The sequence below is a fragment of the Hippocampus comes genome, unplaced genomic scaffold, assembly GCF_001891065.2.
Source record: "Hippocampus comes isolate QL1 unplaced genomic scaffold, H_comes_QL1_v1.1 scaffold21, whole genome shotgun sequence".
In the NCBI taxonomy this organism is placed as follows: Eukaryota; Metazoa; Chordata; class Actinopteri; order Syngnathiformes; family Syngnathidae; genus Hippocampus; species Hippocampus comes.
Window position 1 is genome coordinate 675461 of NW_017805745.1, and position 17047 is coordinate 692507.

Here is a 17047-nt window from a genome sequence, read left to right on the forward strand (position 1 = left end):
GTGTGTGTGTGTGTGTGTGTGTGTGTGTGTGTGTGTGCGTGCGTATGTTTGAGCGAGAGTGCTATCTATCTGATCTATCATCTCTTTTATCAATTTAAATATCATGATACACAGGAAGCAAATTTTACTGGATTTGGTCCACTACCTGCCCTGAATAAATTACCCCCTGCCCACCCAACCACCCTCCCACCCCCGTCCCAACCTAATTGAATGCAAACTTGCAGAGGAGCAACCACGCTGTTGGTTTATGTTCACACCACTCCAACAGTGGAATTGAATAAGCAAGCATCCTTTTGTGTTTGTGCTCTGCAGTCTAATTATTATTATTTTTTTTCCCTTTCTGGCTGCAATCTTTCAAATATGTTGTGACTTGTGATTTACACTCAGCAGCCATAACTTGAGGTCAATCGGCTGCGTCCCGTACGTGAGTAGAGTGGCCTGACTATCAGCAGAGTGCCGGCAAATGAATGCGACTCTGGACGGAAATACATTTTCAATCGCATCCCGTGCCTCCATCTTCCGTAGCGCTTATCCTCACGAGGGTCACGTGTGTGCTGGAGTTGAAAAGCGAGGTGGGGGGGGGGGGTAGTCTGTCCCAGGGCATCTAAATTAGGGGGTGCATTCAATCAGTGTGTGAACTAAGATAGTGACAAGTGGCGTTCTCGCCTGGTTCAAGTCTGTGACTCTCATAGCAAGCGGCCTTGAGCAAAACCGTTACCATGACCACCATGCCGCCGTTGTCCCTTCTACCTTGGCTTAACATTATTATCTTGAAGAATATGTTATTTCACACGAGCATGCTTCTCTCAATGCAATTCAACAAGGACAATGTGACTGTCCGATCACCTGTCCAAAAAAAAAAAAAAAAAATCCCAGCTAACTGCTTCCTCATAATAAAAAAGGAGGCCGTGCTCATGTCAATGTGTTGATTTTTGAGTGGTAGAAGTTAACATGAAATGCATTTACGTCACATCAATGTGTGATGCGCGGCTTTATTTTGGGGTCTTGTTTTTCATTTTGTGGCAGGTTTTATTTTTATTTTGTAAGTTATTGTTGTTTTTGTTTTAGCTGCAAACGGAATAGAAACATCTGAATGGTCTATTCATAGTGAAGACCAACCATTTTTGGAAGTTCCATGAGCTGACTCAGGTCTCTGACCAGTTTGCCCAGAGGTGTGACTACAGCACGGTGTTATTGCGAGAGACTTCTTTATGAAAGCTGGCGGACCAAACGATCAAATGAAACAGATCACAGAGGGGGTATAGCTGCAGGTTCACTATGTGGTCAACATTTCTTTAATTTATTGCATGTAATATTGTTCTTGTCAGAATCTCTGCCTTGTATTTCCCACTTCAGCGATCACTTAGAAAAAAAAACTTTTTCAAAATAGGATGCTGACTGGAGCTGGATTTGTTTGGATCCGGAATTATACGGGTGGGAGTGGATCCCAAAAACATAGATGAGGATAAAATTCTTTAACAAAAATGTTTATTTACAAAGAGCCCAACAAAGTACAAATGAGATTGCCGGTACTCAGAGCCAGGATAACCGTGACGAACAAAAAGCGCTTACACTCGACAAGGAATAAAAATAAGCTACATCGCTTATCAAAAAAGACAATTCAATCACGGGACTTGTACAAAAAGAAAACCAACAACAACAACCCCCCCGCCCCCCAACTCTGAACCAAGTAACATAAACACAACTTACAACAGGAACAAACTATGACATGAACTAGAGCGGAATGAACAAGGAATGATGAGCATTTGGAGAATTAGCACTTGAGAAGAGGCAAAGAATCTGACAGCCGCTTTTAAAGGCAGCTAGCTAACGAGGATGATTAGTGACAGGTGCGGCTCAGGAGGGAACGCCCTCCACTCCTGCCAGACACTGAAAAATAAACTTCGCCATCCCTTGTTCAACTCGGCGCAACCTACACATGCTGAAAGGGCGCTAAGACCAGCGTGGGTGGTGGAAAGCTAATGCTGTTTGTTTGATTAATGCTCCTTTTATTGATTAACATAAAACAATATGAGAACTCATGAGTTGTTTGAGTAGATTGATCATTTGGGGATCGTTAAAACTGCCAGTTGTAAGAATCCACCAGCACTGAGTGAGACTTGTTCGGAACAGAATGTCACGCACAGCATTGAGAAGCTACTGCTGATATTGGCCGCAGAATTTTGGGAGTTTTATTTTTTACTTCTCATTCACAAATGAGAGTGAGGCCATGAACAGAATCATTAAGTGCCACCCATTTTTTGATGCGATGGAACCCAGGGAACGCGATGCTAATTAATGAATCGACATGCAAACATGCATGTAGGGTCAAAGAAAGAGTAACATGTGGGCGTTAAGTTAATTTGGGGGCCAACTGCACGGCATTCATCATCATGGGGGGACATGCAAATATTTTATGGATTATCTGACAAATGGCAGACAATGTTGGTCAGTGCGGCGGATTCGCTGTCAGGAGAGGAATTTACAACCGGGCCCCGCCCAAATTAGAGCAGATCAAGGACATCGGTTGTCGGCAGCATTGGCAAATCTCTTTGGAGTGGAAGATTCTTTCGAGTTCGATCCAGCGCTTTCCTGCGGACCGAATGTGAATGACGTGAGTGGAAGACATGTCAATTTGCAGGCTGATTGGAGCACCGAGCGCAGCAAAGGACGGCCCTGATTGTTTTTCCCCCACATAAAGCTTGAAGATGTCCTTGGCAAAAAAAAAAAAAGCACGCACATTTGGCCAGTTTTCGCCATTCCTCTTTGCAGCATCTCTCCATCAGGTTGGATGGGGAGCGTCCCTTTTCTACTGAAATGCTTTGCAAAGACTTCAATCTTTGTCTCGTCAGACCAAAGAATTTTCTTTCCTGTAGTGCGAGAGTGTTTCAGGTACCAAACTCCAGGTGGGCTTCCAAGTGCCTTTTATAAAGGAACGGCTTCCTTCCTCTTCTGTGCGGTAGTGGCCACTCAACCATACAGTGCTGATTGTTGGAGTGCTGCAGGGATGCTCTTCGTTCTGGAAGCTTAGCCACTCTCCAAAGAGGACCGAAGGAACTTTGACAGAGTGACCATCGCCTCCCCGATGAAGGCCTTTCTCGCCTCGATTACTCACTTTATACAGATGGCCATCCAAAATGCTGCTGCCAGAGTCCTTACAATCACCAGGAAACTGGAGCGCATCACAGCCGTCCTCAAATCCCGACACTGGCATGCAACCAAAACAAGAGGCCACTTTTAATGTATGCAACAGTTGTTTGTTGAAATAAATCATGCAGGCAGAAATCGTAAAAAGAGGGTCGGATGAGATGATGCACAGATTCTCTTTTGTCATCATGTGCAAAGTTGCCAGATGTGCAGGTGATCCCCCGCACGGCAGGGAAGGGCATCGCTTTGGCTGCAGGCAGTCAGTTAAAAGTTTGACTCATGTTAAAATGGCAGAGAATTCTCTCCTACTCTTTTGTGTTTCGGCCAACATCTGGAGGTGATAATACAATGCGTGTCTTGGATTTCTCGAGCTTGCACCCATTTGAAAGTCAGTGGTCATACAATGCAATCATACATTCTTGTCACTTTTCCTGGAATGTTTCACTCGCTTTAATAGTGCAAAATCCCACAGTCTTTACAAAACCCCAGCTAAATCCATAACGCAAGAAAAAATAAAAAAAATTAAAAAGTAAAGTAAAAGATTCTATTCACATTTTTCCTCTTTATACAAAGCAGGCACAATGAGCTTGTTTACTCGTGTATTCTCAATCCATAACACACATTATCACATCAGAGAGATAGCTTGTGGGACACGCAACTAATTAGAGCGACCCACAAACATGATCAGCCCAGACTTATAACTCCAAAAAGACTACACGTGCTTGAAGAAGCTTTGGAAACTATGCAACCCAACACTTATTAGTGAAAAAAGAGGGCAACCACAGAGCGTGTGTGTCAGAGGCTAATCTGTGAATTTGTTCACGTACTGATGGTCAGAAATGCGAAATAAGACAGAGATAAATACAATCCATAAGCAAGCCTTCATTATCAAAATGGAAGGCTGTCCGAAAGGCGTTCAGTACGTTGTACTGAAAAAAAAGAGCGCCAAATGTTGATGCGGTCCCATCTCAACTTGTTGCAAATGATGCAAATGCAAATTGTTCAATGTTTTCGATGACAGATGCCAAAATTGCAAAAACGTCTCCTGCTAATGATGACGACGTCACGAGTGGATTGTGTTAAGTATGTCGAAGTGCTGTGGCATAATTTGGCACCTTCTTTTACAGACACCATCAAACATCTGATTTTTTTTTTCTTCCCAGATATACCCTAACCATGTTTCTCAATACTTTGGACCGCGGCATCATTTCAAGCTTTACAGCCAAGAATATGGTTGACATTTGTATGCATAAGTACTATCGTATTGTATTCCTTCGCTGCTTGACTTTATGGAGTTTCTTCTTCTCCTTCTGCAGCTGCTTCTTCTTGTAAAAAAGGGAGCTCGCTCTTCATCATCCACCTTTTTCCTCCCCTCCGTGAGCTTTTGCACGACACAGGTGCGCGACACCTGGTATAGCGAGACCGCTGTTTTGTTGACGGGGAAAGTGTTTGTTGGAGTCCACTTTCGAGGACAGTCGCAGACTTTAACAATGTCAGCTCTTGCGGCTTAAAAGAGGAAAAAAAAATGCAATCCCGCTTTCTGCTAATGTAGCAGGGTAGGAGGATGATGTGAAAAAAAAAAAAAAAAAGAGGCCAGCGACTGTGTACAGTCGCATGACTTAACTGCGTCCTGAACTATGTCGCTTCAGATGCGAGGCAATGAGCAATCTCAAAAGCTCTGAGACGTACCAACGCAGTCGAAAAGTCGGTCACATTTTGTTCAAAGAGGTTGAACACAGTCTTATTTAGCTTCAAGCAGACGGAGGAGCCAGCCAAAGCTGATGCTATCCTCTGCATGGGAGCCACAAAACCGGGACGTACGTTTCATCTTCTGCTACCTTTGAAAATGAAATAAAAAGAAAAAAAAGGACCAAGGACATTCTACTGCCCCATCATGGTTGGAGATGTAAAATTGTCAAAAACTGTTAATATCATCAGCAAAGCAATATTGAAGCTGCAAAACAGAGAATTTGTCTCGTATTGTGTGCTACAACAACTTTAATAGAATGAGAATGCCCCAAAGATCTCGTAATAATAGCAAAATAATATACCCCCCCCCGCAGAAAAAGATCAAATCAAAAGTGTTAACATATTAAGCCGCATCCAATTATCATTAACTCCATTGCAAGATTACACAATGAAGAAAATCCATCGGACTGCAGAAAAAAAAAAAAATCGTTTCAAAGGCTTTTGCTTGTATCCCCATTGGAGTTGTTTTTCGTCCTCACGGTATTTGCACAAAGCACATTTTGAAGACTCACTACAATTCCAAAAAACAACAAAACCTACCCTTTGCCCAAAAAAAAGAATTATGAAAGCCACCGGGACACCTTTGAAAAAAAAAAAAAAAGCACAACCTGTCTGACTCTTTCTTTATATTATAGATTGCTGCCTTAATTGCATTGTCCAAAAAAATAAAAATTAAAAATACAACCATTTGTAACCCATTGAGCAACTCAAATCTACTCCGACTGATTGACAGTTGCTTGTCCCGAAAAAAATTGTATGTTTCACTTTTTGAATCGTATAACTGAAGTCAAACTTTCTCACGATCTTCTCATTTTTTTTTTTTTGACGCGCGCCTGCATTTGTCAGTTTTGGTCGTGTCGTCAATTACCTGCATTTTTTCTTCCACGTCATCACAGTGAAAGAATTCGATTTTGACGCGAGGGTTGCTGGAGCTCGTTGGAGCTCAGTGAATTACCCTGTAAGTGTGCGGCAAGCCTTTGTTGGCCCTGGACAATCAGCGGGAGAGGTCTTAAGTAGCAGAACGTTTGACGTATTCTGATGTCAGGTCAAAGGGCAGGCTTTTTCCAACCGGTCTTTTTTTTGTGCCATTGCAATCTTTTGAATTATTAACAGCAAGCAGTGGCAATTTTTTATTCCACGGCTGCGCTGCCTCTCAACTCTCACGCTATGGGTTTTCAGAGCTTTGGTCTACTGGCTTAAAAAAAAAAAAAAATAAAAGAAAAAAAAAAGTTTGATTTGCGTGGGGGTTTTGTTGTCTCCACTTTTGTCATATGTGGTCAGCAGTTGGTGGAATCCTCTCGAAATGTGCTATTTTCTCTTCCAGACTCACCATTTGCGACTCAACCGGAGACACCTTCTGTCTTCACAGTTGTCGAGCTCTATTACGTTGACAGGTTGGTGGCAGAAGATGTCGCTTGATTTATTAGGTGCTCAAGGTTCTAGTGGCGCATGTCTGACTGGCGTCGTCTTCCAACGACATTTGGCTCCCCTATCTCATCTCCCCGGGATTTCATCTGGGGCCAATGACAGACGCTAACTCAGTAATCAATGACACCCAATACGTTTTTTACGGCGCAAGTTCATGCATATGCAAATGAAGAGCCGTGACGCACAACGGGACACAAAATGGAGGGAAATGTTATGGACCTAATGGGACTTTCACCCATCTTGTTTCCTCTCTTGCCAGTTCAAAATAACGTCACAGTCCCGTATTCGCACTTGAGACTTTCATCCTGAAGTGAACGCAATCCGACGTGAAATGTAAATGGGGGGGGCCACATCGTTCCGCAAATTGCCATACATATTGATGAAGGGGAGTTCTCCCTTTCGCAACTAAACGACGGCGTCAAGAAAACAAGGGCCTCCTTGGAAAACAGCCTTCAAATGGAGCTCAAAAGATTCTGCAAATTATTCAAGCTGGCGCTGACCATTGAAGCACTTTGTCGTTTCTTGTCAAAAACCTCACGGTTCGCATTCATACGTATTCCGAGTCGATTGTGTCTTTTTGGACAGGAAACTGACATTGCGGCCAACTTTAAGTGCTGCTCTGCGTTTTTTCCCCGTTTCCATGCAGAATAATTCCTTAGGGGGCCCCGGCACTAAAAGCCATTAGCGCTCCCAGCTCGGTCTAAAACTTGCATGACTCTATAAATCTTTCAAAGAAGTGGATTGAATTTGTACTGTGATAAAGGCTAAGATTTGGATGAACAGCGCTGCCGTCGAGTCGAGTTGCCAACGAACACGTTGTGATGTTTATGAAAGCTGGAGGAGAACACGAAAAACGGCGCTCTCCAAAGGCTGGCTCATTCCAAAGCGCCATTTTCATTGGGACAGATCGTTATCAGAGAAAGCAATATATCCATTGTGTCTTCTAAAATATTCAGCTCATATTTTCACGGGCATGGAGGAATGACGTTTATCCTCTGCAGATGGGGTGGGTGGGGGGGGGGGGAAAAAATGCTGGAAGAGAATGGACGGCAAGGGGGGACTGAATTGGAAATGAAATGGTGAAAGTCACATTGAAAAGAACATTTTGAAAGCTAGTTACCAAAATGCACTCCCGGATTATTTTTACCGTCCAGCCTCTTGTTTCTTTTTTTTTCTAAAGGTTACCCCGAAGAGTCAAAAGAGAGAAGGGCGGGATTGAGGACGTCATGTTGTGCCGAAAAGTGAGCTGGAAGAGAATGGACGGCAAGGTGGGACTGAATTGGAAATGCAATGGTGAAAGTCACATTGAAAAGAACATTTTGAAAGCTAGTTACCAAAATGCACTCCCGGATTATTTTTACCGTCCAGCCTCTTGTTTCTTTTTTTTTCTAAAGGTTACCCCGAAGAGTCAAAAGAGAGAAGGGCGGGATTGAGGACGTCATGTTGTGCCGAAAAGTGAAAGGCGGGAGGAGGGGCAGGCAAATAGGGAGGTGGGAATCCAATCGCCCAGCGCAAGGACGAATTATCTGACCAAGGTGCTCAGAGTCGGGTGTTTTCCGCCACTAATTGATAAGAGCCTTCTATCTTTAGCAAGCAGCGGCGCTGGGCTCAGGACATCAAAACCTTGGCTGTGGCTGAAAGGCGCGCCGCGCCGCGCTCCGCTCCCCTCCTCATCCTGGGCCGTTGAGGGAGGCGAAAAGTCAGGATGTTACCTTGCCAGCGGGGTCACCTCTCCACTTTCCAGCTTCAAAACATTTTGTGTCTTGCTTCACAAGTGGGTTTCACTTGCGTACATCGTGCTGACTGCTGTCCTTTACTTTCACGCCGATTGGACTATCTGATTCGAAAAATCCATGTCCGACTGGACGGCATTGGTCAATTCGGTATAATAGTCTAAAAAAAAAAAAAAAAAATGGCGACTACTTCCCGAGACCTCACGCTGGACGCGCACACTCTCGTGTTGCAAACGCAGAGTCGGCAAGCTCACTTGTTTGAGGTCATGGTATCGATTCGTCCAAGAAGCCCTGGAGCCCAGAAGTCAGACAGGTTGCAAAGTGACCTGCATTACACTGTTAAGTCGACATCCGAGTCCGCTTAATGAGCAAATTGTAATCCACACTGATTACTCCTTCTGGAGTTGGCTTAATTACTTCCTTCTGGAGTGACAGACAAAAAGAATTTACCACGAGCTTCACCACCGTCGAAAATCAGATTCGATTTACCTCTAATTTATATAACTGGCTTCGTGTTGACAAAAAGAAAATCCCGGGGCTTTTGAAGAGTTAACCCCGCTGGGCTCATTGAGGATGTCCCATTGGTATGAATTTCAAGGGGCAGTCTGTCTCTACATGCCCTGGAACCAATCAACGATCAGTCCGGGGTTTGTTTGAAAAACTGGCACAGGTCGGGAAGGCTTCAAGCAAATCACATTCGTTGAGTGCGCTGGGCTGGTGGAGAGGAGAGGAGCCATCAGGAACATCACGGAGGAAGCAGGAAAAAAAAGCCTCGAGATGGCTGTGGATTAGGAGAGGAGATCCACGGTGGGGTAGCAAATGCCACCTGAACCTCTGATCAACCATGGCTTGGTCGCCTGGAAGAGGATGTCTGATGTTGAAAGACCCAAAACATCCGAGGACTCCAGGCGACATCACTGATGATGTGTTCAGGAGCATCCGAGAGATGTATTTTATCAATCAAGCAAAAATCACGTGACTTAACCCTTTTATTCCCCATGACGTATAAATACATCAAGAAAAGTCACCATGACCGCCTACCCATGACGTATTTAAACGTCATTTCCTTTTTTTTTTTTTTGTCTGACGCAGCCTCTGACTTTGGATCAAGCATGTCTGCATTGTAAATGATTTAAAATCTGTCCAGCGGGTGGCAGCGGGTGTAAGGGATCAGTCAGGATCACGCTGCAGAACAAGTAGAAGTATCTTTCTTTTGGCAGGATGCACGTTTCTATCGCAAAAGAACAGAATAATCTGCAAATCAGTCAAAATCGATTAAAACGGCTGGGCTTGAAGGGGTTTGCTCCAGGGAAAATAACGGGGATTGAACGAGAGTTTAAGTTTTTTTTCTTCGTTTTGTTTTTTTATGCAATGCGTTGTATGCCACTTAAAAGTGTTTACAAATCTGAAACTCTCTCAAAATTAAGAGACATTGACATTTTTCATGGCCTTCTGGGATAGCCTTCCGGAGAACCTGAACTGCCCGCTCTTGTAATTGGCTCTCAGAGGATGCAACAGGCTCAAATGTGAGCTCCATAAATTTCACCCCATCCCCAAATTGTCTCAACGCCCCCCAGCGATCTCCCGAAATGACATATTTCAGTCTCGCCCCACTGCCACTTCATGATTAATGCGTTCACTCCAAGTTGCACGTCATATGCAAAAACACTCATTGGCCTTTCTTGGGAGGGGGTTGCGGTCCTCCCATCGCCACAAATCGTCTCAGTGTCCTTCTGAGTCTGCGGGATGCGTATAAATCACAGGCTTCAGAGAACCACGGGCTCCTTTTCAGCATCGAGATCCATCCTTTGATATTACAATTAGTCGGTGGTCCGTTTCCAAACATTCCCATTCACAAAGACAAGTCCAAGTTTAAAAAGTCATCCAAAAGTCATGCTGTCCTCTCATCCTTTTGTTATTCGTGTTGTTGTTGTTGGTAGTTTAAGCCAACACTTGACGGGCCAATTTCACACAAATATTTTGACGAAAGTTGTCAAATGCTTGCAATCGTATTCTGTCGGGACACCTCGACTTGGCTTGTAACACATTCCAGTCACCAGGGGGCACTCCCCCTTGCAAAGGAGGCGTGCAAAGATTGACACGTTTCAGAAGACGGTGTACTTTATATCCTACAAATGTCCTTTTTTTTTTTTGTGGCATACATGTGCAACAGCAGATTGTATTTAGAAAAATCTCAAACATGGTGTAAATATATTCCTCACACCACAAATGTGCCCCTATCAACACAGCAAAAATATCACACATCAGGGTCGTGATTTTCTATCGTGGCATGGTTGTGAAATGTGCTCTGAAAGGGGTTTACGAAATGTGTGCGTACTGTGCGTTCAGGGACAGGTATGCTCCCACCTTGAATATTAAGGCAGGCAGAGAAGCCGAATGCCCTTGACTCACCTTGCAGGATCTCCGGAGCTTTTTATGAGGGCTATAAATCACCATGGAGCTTTTATTTATTTCTATTTTAATGTTTCTGTTTTACAATGTATTGACGGATCAAGGCGGCAAATTTGCAGTGCATACCCTGCGCAGTATAAACATGGCAGTGAAATTCAATAAACCCTCCGAATCATAAACGGGTCTTCGGTTGTCAATTTCCATTTTACGGATTTCAGAAATGGATCTCGCCGCTCGGGTGAACGTGAACATCAACCAGACTTTTTTACTGATTGTTGTTGTTGTTGGTCCCCCCCCCACCCCCCACCTCCTCAATAAAGCCATTTTGATCTTGATTTCATCACGAGAACACGTTCCCTCACCGGTTTATAAGTTTCATCACACCGACATGCACCCCCCCCCCCCACAGAAACAATTAAAGAGCACACCTCAACAATGTAAATGGCAGAGAGCCAACCCGCTCAGCTCACACAACGCGTTTGCCTCCTGCAGGCAGCGCTCACTCACATATTCATGTATTCATGTGTTTATCACAAGTTGGCGGCTTGCATCGCCATTTTCCCCGTATAATGATCAGTGAATGCACTTCTGCGCCGCAATGGAAATAATGATGAATCCCACGAAAATGCAGATATATTTGATATTTGTCGTTGTTGTTTTTCTGCAACACAGAGTAAGCAGAGGGATTGATTGAATTACAGAAATCAACCCCAAGTTGTGCCTGTTCTCCACAAATGGCTGCAATGCCCTGCAGGTAGAAGCGGCTGCAGGCTTTTATCAAGATTCTTGTGTGACGATGAGAAAATTGGGGTCGTTGTCCAGAAAGCCGGAAAATAACAAATTTCCCTCGTTATGCTTTTCCCTAATTTTCTAATATTTTAATTGAAATGAATTTTCCCTCCGTGTCCATACGTTGAGCGGACATGTTCAAATCAGAACGCCGAACGCGTGTCAACATCACGCATCATACTTTTTACGTTGGATGCGAAAAAATTGTCAATGTATCAAACCTCGTTTGAATTTCCAACACGAGTAGGCAGTCACATTTCACCCGGTTTATATCCGAGGTGTCCAAAATAGGGCCTGGGGACCATTATTGGCCCGTCATCCATTTTTCAGTGCCCCGCGACATGACCCAAAAATAAAGATTAAATAATAATAATAATAAAACATAAAGTGACATTTAATATGGGACATAAGGTTAGTTAAAAAGGGTGAAGGTGGGCAGAGTGAGAAGGGAGGGTGTACTGTCGAACAAAATGTATCTTTAAAACACTGTAGTGCAAAAAGATAATTCCATTTTCGAGGCAAAAATAGTTTTTTTCCACTTGGTGCTCCGTGGCCACTTTATGAAGACGTCACATGAATGATCTTAAAGTCGCTGAAAAATGGTCACCTGACTACAGTTTTTTTTTTCTTTTTTTGGTTCTGAACGTGGATATGGGATTCGGTTGCTGTTCGGTTGCTGTTCGGATCTACTCTGTAAGAGAGAGGGCTGTTGGCCCCCCAAAAACTTGGAAAACTCCAACTATTTCACACCTTTAACAGACAGTCGATGAACAGTACAAACAATATGCAATTGCCTTCTTGACTGGCTTTAGCTTGTTTCAAAAACTCGACATATTTGAAAGTGGCCCTTTCATCCTTCCTTTTTGATGGCCTCAAAGGAAAAAGTTTATAGCATGAGTGTACATCTTATAACGTTTTTCTTTGTCCGTCTTCCACCTGCTGTGTCTTTGTGTTCTCCTCCACCAAATCACCTAAAAGTAAAACAGAGGCAGCAGCAGACTCGGCGCTGCCAATCGAGAACAGCACGATGACTGACGGGCAAGTGGAGTCTGAAAAAAATGCTTTTCAATGACTGCTTGTTTGGCTTTAGTTCATCATTCTTGTTCATAAGAGAAAAATGACTCTTGAGAGTGGCATTCAAGTGCGGGTGTTGCCACGGTATTCAAAGTAATCATGGAGGGTTTTTTTGCGGGGGGGGGGGGGGGTGAGGGGCGGTATTAACGGATGACGAGGAGCAGGAGGTAGGTGGAGCAGACCGAGTAATGTGAACACTGAATTTGGAGTTTGAATAAATGTGCCAAGACGGCAAACATGCTTTGGTGTGTAAACGTTGGCGTGCACACAACTAATTTGTCAACAGTAATGGAATTTGCTGTGTTGCATTTGATCTGAGACACGGCTGCTCCAGACGTTCGGAAAATTAAGGTCTGCTGTACAATTGATAAAGCGTGCACTCTAGATCCAGATGAACGTACGACGAGAACAGCTTGCTGAGCTGAAGGCATGTTTTGCTTGGCTGAACACAGCCAAAAGTGCTCACTCACAGCATTAAGAACAACAGCAGATCATCTTACTAAGCAACATTTTGAAAAGACATGGATCTGTATTAGTTCTAGTTCACCAAAAAGGTCGGGGATGAATGGAAACAGTGGATTTTGCAAATAAATGTGCAAGTAAGTCAAAGCAGTACACAATGATTTGCGAATGCTTTTCAATCGATCTTCAAGTGAATACAACTCAACTTGGTGTGGCACTTTAAAAGTGTTGTACATGCGTTCGCTTATTTCAGCAAGGCAATGCTCCGCCACATTCTGCACGTTTTACTACAGTGTGGCTTTGTCGTAAAAGAGTGTGGCTACTCGAGTGGCCTGCCAGCAGTCCATACCCGTCTCCCATTGAGAATGTGTGGTGCATTAAGACGCGCAAAATATGACGCGAGATTGTTGACCAACTTTTTTTTTTTTTTTTACATCACGGAAGAATGGGAAGGGATTTCCCCCACAAAACTTAAACTGTTGGATTTTTTTTTTCCAGAACTTTTGCGTGGTATTTTACATGTATTCCCAATGTCATTTAAATGTGGTTGTGCAACAGTGAAGAGTCTTTTTGCCGTCGTTACTGATAACAGGGCATTGCTTGTCACGTCAATTTGTTTTATGACCTTTTCAAGACTTTGTTTTTCTTTTGGAAAACCCCATCCATATTCGTTTGGAGTTTTTACAGCAAGACAAACACAATTGCACCTAAAACGGAAGACAATGAATGGACGCAGGCGCCTCGAGTACAGACTGGCATGTACAGCGACATCTTGCTTCGGAACCCGCAGCAGCTAACAACCTGGGAGTGCTTCAGTGCTGCGATGTTTGCTCGGGGAAGCATGGTTTACGACCATTTGGGAGCTCACAGAGAGAGAGAGAGAGAGAGAGAGAGAGAGAGAGAGAGAGAGAGAGAGAGAGAGAGACCTGCATGCCCCCTAGCAGAGGACCGAAGCTTGTGCTAGATACACTCCCATCCGTTGCAGTGAGAAATACGATGTTTCTGGATGTGCACTCAGTGTTATAATACATAAACTAGATGAACATGTGTTGCCTATGGCCCCTTTAGGTATCATTTGGTTCTATCCAGGATCATTGTGCTATTGCGCTAACGTATTGTCACTAATGTGACAGGACGCACTCCCCCATTGGCTTTTTTTTCTCAGTAGCTTTTGACTCACCCTCTTAAGTGTACGGTGGCGAAAAGGCAACATATTCACGTATGAGTCATAGTCCCCATTGCAATGAACATTTTCTAGTTGGCCGATTCTTTGGGGTGTGGTTTGGTTGCTTGAAAAGGAGATCCTCGATCAATAAAGGTTGGGAGTCTCTGCTTTAGAGAGAGAGAGGAAAAAATGGCCAAATATTCTAAAGATCCCCACTATGTTGGCCGGTTTTTAGCCTTTATTGACGTTTTGTTGGGTCTTGCAACAAAACTCGAATACAGAGATGGAAAAAAAAAAAAACCTCTCAAGGCAAGAGCGCGCTCTATTGTTGCCAAACAAGGCAGCCGTGGCCACCTGGAAATGAATGTAGCATTAGTTTCTTGTGTGAGCGTTGCTGGCTGGAGTGTCTGTGTGGCAAACAAATCATTTTCTGGATGCAACGCAGATGTAATAGTCACCAAGAGCGGGGACATTAAAGAACAGTGATGCTGTTGGGGATAAAAGAGAAACCAAGTTCATTTATCCGTTCCGCAGCTGTAATACAAACATTGATATTGACTCCAAATGGATGCTTTGAGATGCAAAATGGGGAAAATCAAATTATTTTACTGTTGTACTTAATGGCTGCCTGGGATGTTAATGTCTTTGCTTGAACATAAAACGTTAGTCTGTAAAGCTCCGCGCCTGTCTCTGAACATGCATCAATTCATAAAACGGCAACGTGAGCTGCATCACAATTTCGCAAACTTAATTGCCTCGCGCTATTTTCAATTTCTTCGATGAAAATGGGCCCGCTCAGTATCGGTGGCGAAAACGCGCCGATGTGTAAATGGGCAACAATTCAACAATATCCCCTTCGTAAATGTTGATCGGGAAGATGTCGGGGATATTTAGATTCAGTTCGTGGTAGGCTGGCATTTTGTGAGCAAGTTTTCAGATTTCTGTAAGGGACAAATTCTCTGATTGGACCACGTTTATACTTTATCCGGGTCTCGGTCTGGGTGAGTACCGTATTTTTACGGCCATACGGGCGCACCGTATTAAAAGGCGGAGTGTCAGTTACGGGTGCTATTTCTGGATTGAACACGTACACAAGACGCAATGTATTATTGGACGCAGGCAAGGTAAAACTTACGCTAGCTTCAAAAAAAATATGCTAGCATTGCACGCACGCTCGTGTATGTTTTTTAAAAGGCAGCAGCACCAAAGTGAGTTCGGTGGTACTTGATCGAAGTATTTAACAATGTACTCACGTTATTTTTTTCACCCATCCTCATCCTCAAATCCATGAAAACCCAAATTATTTACAGTTGATGTTAACAATAAGTGCTATCCAGATTTACACAAGTACCACGATTTTATTGCCCCCCCACCCCATTTTTTTACACTATTAATATGTCTTCATCTTTGAATGCATTATTTGATCTTAGCAGTCAGTCCCCAATTAACTTTTCAAGCTCTCAAGATTGAGTCCAATTTTGTTCACTGCAGTGAAGCCTTGGCCTACTCTTCAAGTGGAATATTGAAAGTAATTTGGACAGCTCAAGAGTGATTCGGTTGCAAGCTGTCTGAGTGTGGAACAACCCCACCTGTCACCGGTGATGAGTCTCAGCAACAAAGTATCGCAACATCAAGATTTTTCCCATCTTAATCACCTCTTCATCTGTCAGCTCCTCCCACCGGGGGACCGCCGGCGTCATTTGCAAATGCAAAAGTGTCCTCTTTAGCTAATTAAGGTGTAAAAATTCTGTTTTACACGATTGTTCTTCCTGCCGCCATTCCGACAGCCACAACACATCTTTTATGAAAGCATTTTCAACTCGACTCTTTTCTGCTCTGTTGGCCCCAACAACAACAAAGGAGTCAGAATAATTTACGGGATTATTTTAAGGGGACGGGATCAAAGTTTTACAATCCTGTTCAACCGCAAGCGTATTTGGTACCCTTTCTCTATTATTGGCATACCGTTGATTAATTTGTGTTTTATGAAGAGTGTTCAAAAGAAGAATCAGACGCTCGGCGTCTTGGACATGTGACAAACTCTGAGTGCAACGACACGAATTGTTTCCGTTCAAAACTGTAGACAAAAATACAAACGAAATGAGAAGTCAAGGAAATACATTTCTACTGGTGCAAGTCAAGTAACGTAAAAGGACGAGGTCATATTTTTCCGAAGTACTACACACCGAGTTTGGTTCATATGATTGTAGTTTACAGTCAACAAAAACCCCAAAATTCCACATGTCAAAAAAATCTGCTCAGAACGGATCAATGGACGGATGAAGGCATTGCGGCACCAATTGTTTTCAGGTTTTAAGGTCTTTTTTCTTGATGATGTCGTTGCTCAAATTGACCTTGTGAGATCTCCACATTGGATGATTGTTTTTTTTTTGCACTATAGCTGAATGTTTTGTCAAGCATCTGATGCGACGAAGGTGCCTTTACACTTGATTGCATTGCTAAATGACCCAAACTAAAGCAATCCAGTCCCCTCATTTGACATAACTAATTCCATCGCTTGTGTCCATAAAAAAACTGTTTCCAGTCTACCTAAGAAGGAGCCTGGCAATTTGGCAGTTTGGCCTGCTTTTAGTGAGTGAACACTGCTCTGATTAGCATCTGGAATCGTTTCTCGAGCCAGGACTTGGCGGCAGTTTGCACTCCATTTTGGGACAGATTCTCTTGCTAAGATGCTGAATGTGACAGTGCCTCCGTGCAATGTCGAGTCATTCGGCTCACGCTGTCCATCACATCGCCAGTCGGGTCAGACCTGTAAAATCTTTCTTTTATTCTGAAAATCCAATTCCTGTTTTTTTTTCCCCTTAGCATTTAATGATACAGTCAAGCTTTTCATTATTCAAGAATGCAACATTCACATTCAAAGGCTGCTCGATAGCACGTAAAAGACAAAAGCAACACTTCATGGTTTTGCTATATCTATACCTATCTCTCTCTCTCTCTCTCTCTCTCTCTCTCTCTCTCTCTCTCTCTCTCTATATATATATATATACATTGTGTGTGTGTGTGTGTGTGTGTGTGTGTGTGTGTGTGTGTGTGTGTGTGTGTGTGTGTGTGTGTGTGTGTGTGA